The following is a 4,746-nucleotide window of genomic DNA, read 5'->3' on the forward strand; positions in this document are numbered from 1 at the left end:
TGCCCGGCCGGGCCCGAGCCCTGCCTGGCCAGCGGCCCCAGCCCCAGCGGCCGCGGCAGCAGCAGCCCGAGATCGCAGCGGCCGCAGCGGCGGCACCGGAACTGCCGCTTTCCCCTTCTAGCTCCCTCTCCTCTCTAGCCCCCGTCACACGCCCCCGCCCCGTCTCTTTCTCTGTCGCCCCTGGTTTTTTTTTTTTTCCCCTTTTGTTTCCAGAATAAACTTTATTGGTCTCTTTTTCCGCTCACATCGTGTAAACAAACAACGAACTCTTCCCCACCCCCTTGGCTCCCCCCCTCCCCTCCTCGGGCAGAAGAGGGTAGGCGCTGGAGAGGAGGCGAGCTTACAATGCCCCGGAAACAAATGTGCCAAGCGGAAGTAAAACTTCAGAAGTGAGGCGGAGAGACTGGGCCGACTTGGCAACAATGTTCCAGTACGCTTGCGCCTGGTTTTTCCGCCCGAAGTTGGGTGTTAGTGTTGCTTTCTCCGTGGCATGTCTGTTAAATGCTATGTTATACAGTAGTGAGGATGTCGTGTCACCTTAAGGAAATGTTTATACGCTCAAGGTTGGTGATCTAGAAAGGCAGAGAGCGGATGAGTTGATTCACTTATGCAGGTAGAGGAAATGAGATTCATTGAGGGGCGAGAAAACGAGGCACAGTGGCTAACCGCTACTGTTAATGGCTGACCAGACGTGGTCATGGATTCTTAGCAAGAAAATCTTTTGCGAAGAGTTTCAGAGCGTCTTTCTGCCAAAATGGTTTTAAAGTGACGAATACAGTTAACTTGTCAGTGCTTTGCAATCCTTTGACTCATTCCTTTGAAACCTTTGCTTTGCCACTCTCCCCCCAACCCCCTTAAATCACTTTGCGGGTATCAGTCCTGACTATTCAAAGACTGGTGTCTCCGCTCCACACCCCAAGAGTCCGCAAAGAGACATCAGAAAATAATATTGGCTATCCATTTATTTTTGTTTGTGCCGCGGCACTGGTACCATCAGAAATCTCCTTTATTTTGCTTGAGAGTCCAAGTAGGATCTGATGCTATTTGGGATTGCTACCTATTTGGGCTGGGTACTCTGCCTCCGCCCCACCTAGTGGTCTTTTATTGTATTGAAAAGGCGTAGTATCAGAGTATGTAGAAGTCTGAGATGAAAGCCATCCAGGTCTATTTCTATTCTCTTTTGGATTTCCAAGGGAAAAACTTGGAAATGACTAATTTTAGAGATGTTACAGTCCAACTTGCAATCTAGAGCAAAAATCCTCACTGATAACCAACATTCTCAAACACCCTTTGTGGAGAGGAAAAAAGACCTATTGGATTCATTCCTCTGTGTGGTCATAGTTTTACTTTTTGTTGTTGCTGTTAGATGTCACCAAGCAGGCTTTGACTCATATTGGCCTGTGTACAAAAAGAACAGAACAGTACCTCATCATTCCCCATCCTCAAAACCTTCACGGTTTCCCCCTGACTCTTACCTTCTCCAGGGCCTGACTCCTGCTGGCAGCATGCGCAGACATGTGGAAAAGGAAGTCTCTCCACCCTTGGGCCGAAGTGGCATTCTGTCTGCACTTCTAAGACTAATTTGTTTGTTCTATCAGCAGTTTACATGTTCAAGATTCTTCAAACCATTTCAGACATTAATTATTGAGGTTTTTCTTGTACACTGTCCAACTTTCACAGGCATGTGTTGTTATTGTTGCGTTTTTAGGTGCGAAATTTTTTACCTATGAACAAAAGTTCTATCCTACGCCATCCTCACACTTCCTGACACACAAGAGCCCATTGTAGCAGTTACTTGTCAATCCTGGTTGAGGGTCTTCCTCTCCTTTACTGACCCTCCATCCTTCCCAATATCATGTCCCTCTCCAAGGAATAGCACCTCCTAGCAACATACCCAAATTATGTGAGGTGAAGCCTCATCATTCTTGCCTCCAAAGAGCACTACGGATGCACCTTCTCCAAGACATATGTGTCCACTTGGCCATCCATGGAATGTTCAGGCTCTTCTGCAACACTACAGCTCAAAGGCATCAACTCTTTTTCTGTTATCCTTATTCATTTTCCACCTCTCATATGCATAGCTAGTAATGGGAAAGACTGAATCAGACATACCTTAGTCTTCAAACAATCATCACTACTCCTCAATAATTTGGGAATGTTCCTACTTGCAGGTTTTCCCAGTGCAATGTGTCTCTTTATTTCCTGTCTGCTGGTACCAAGGATGTTAATTGTGAATCATTTCTCCATCTATCATGACATTGCCTATCCATCCGGTGGTAAGAATCTTTGTTTTCCTGATATTGAGATGCAATCCATACTGAAGCTGCATTTTTTTGTTCTTCCGCAACAAGTGCTTCAAGCCCTCCTTACTTTCATCAAGGTTGTGTCATCTGCATAAGGTAAGTTATTGATGAGTTTTTCTGTAATCCTGATGCTACACTCCTCCTCAGAGGAGAAAGAAAAAATCAAAATGGATGTCAGAAGATACTCTGAAGGTTGTATTGGAGCATCAAGAAGCCAAATTCAAAGGAAAACATATTGAAGTGAAAGAGCTGAACAGACGATTTCCAAAACAGCCCAAGAGGACAAAAAAAGTATTATAATAGAATATGCAGAGAGCTGGAATTGGAGAATAAAAAGAGAAGGATTAACTCTACATTTCTCAAGCTGAAAGAAATTAAAAACAAACTTTAAGCCTCGTGTTACAATGTTGAAAGATGTCATGGGCAACATATTGAACGACCTAGAAAGCATCCAAAGAAGATGGAGGGAATACATAGAGTCTCTCTACCAGAAAAAATTGATTGACACTAAAAAATTTCAGGAAGTACCATATGAACAGGAGCCAGTGGTAATAAAGGAGAAAGCAGAAGCTAAAAGGCCCTAAGAATCGATGGAATAGCAATTGGCTTGTTTAAATTAACAGATACAGCCTTGGATGATGCACTTACCAGTCTATGCCAGGAAATTTGAAGGACAGCTGTCTGGTCAATGGATTGAAAGAGGTCCATATTTGTTCCCATTCCCAAGAATGGTGATCCAACTGAATGTGGTGGAAATTATCAGACAATGTCATTGATATCTCAAGCAAGCAAAATATGGCTGAAGATCATTCAAAAATGACTGGAACAATACATAGATAAGGAACAGCTAGAAGAGCAAGCAGGATTGAGAAGAGGCTGTGGTACCAGAGATATCATTGATGATGTCGGATGAATCCTGGGCTGAACCTAAGGAATACCAAAAGAATGTCTATCTGTGCTTTATTGACTATGCAAAGACATTTGGCTATGTTGATCATGAAAAATTGTGGCTCACAATGAGAAGATAGGGAATCCCAGAACACTTGATTGTGCTCTTGTGGAACCTATACCTGGATCAGGAGGCTGTGGTGCAAATAGATCAAGGGAGCACTGCATCGTTTGGAATTGGAAAGGGAAAGCACCGGGAATGTATTCTGTCTCCATATCTATTCTTCAATTTACATGCATATGAGAGGATTGAAAATAATGTGTCTGTGCACATACACACACACGATTATCACAAGAAAGACCAGCCAGAAATAGAGCCCATCCTTTTGACTCAGAGTCCCTTCTCTAAGAACCTTTTAGACTACGGAGAGGGCTGATGCCAAGACATATGGAACATTTCAAGGAACACAGAGGTTGAAGTAAGACAAAGACTTTTTTTTTTCATTTTTTATTAATACTTTAATGAAAGCTTACAGAAAACTTGGATTTCCATTCATCTGTTGTTGCATATTTTCCTTCCCACTTCCCCTCCCCAGTCCACTCTGGTATGTGTCTCTTATTCTGGACTGTTGTCATGCAAATAATACCTAATCCAGATCCTAAAGAGCTGAACAGAAGATTTCAAAAGGCAGCGAGGGATGACAAAGCAAAATAATACAATGAAATGTGCAAGGAGTTGGAGTTAGAAAACCAAAAGTGTCGAACTCGCTCAGCATTTCTTAAGCTCAAGGAACTGAAGAACAAATTTAAACTTCGAGTTGCTATAATCAAGGATGCTTTAGGCATAATATTAAATGATCCAGGAGGTATCAAAAGAAGATGGAAAGAATATACTGAGTGATTGTATTGAAAGGCATTGGCAGATACAGAAGAATTTAACGAAACAATATATGAGCAAGAGCCTATGGTGATGAAGGAAGAAGTTCAAGCTGCTTTGAAAGAAATAGCAAAAAATAAGGCCCCAGGAATAGATGGTATACCAATTGACATATTTCAGCTAACAGATGCTGCCCTGGAGGTGTTCACCAAGTTGTGTCAAGAAATCTGGAGAACAACCACTTGACCAACTGACTGGAAGAGATCTATATTGGTTCCCATTTCAAAGAAAGGTGACCCAACAGAGTGGAAACTATAGAACGATATCATTGATTTCACATGCAAGCAAGATTCTGTTAAAGATTATCCAAAAACGACTGGAACAGCACGTCAGCAGAGAACTGCCAGAAGTCCAGGCTGAGTTTAGAAGGGGTCGTGGTACTAGGGATATTGTAGCTAATGATAGATGGATCTTGGCAGAAAGCAGGGAGTCTATCTGTGCTTCATTGATTATGCAAAGGTGTTTGACTGCGTGGATCATAACAAACTGTGGCTGACTCTGAAGAATGGGAATCTCAGAACATTTGATCATGCTAATGCAAAACTTATACTTGAACCAAGAGGCAGTTGTCAGAACAGAGCAAGGAAACACTGCATGGTTCAAAATTGGGAAGGGCGT

This window comes from Elephantulus edwardii, unplaced genomic scaffold (genome assembly GCF_000299155.1).
Source record: "Elephantulus edwardii isolate Elephantulus edwardi_28Jun2011 unplaced genomic scaffold, EleEdw1.0 scaffold00112, whole genome shotgun sequence".
Classification (NCBI taxonomy): Eukaryota; Metazoa; Chordata; class Mammalia; order Macroscelidea; family Macroscelididae; genus Elephantulus; species Elephantulus edwardii.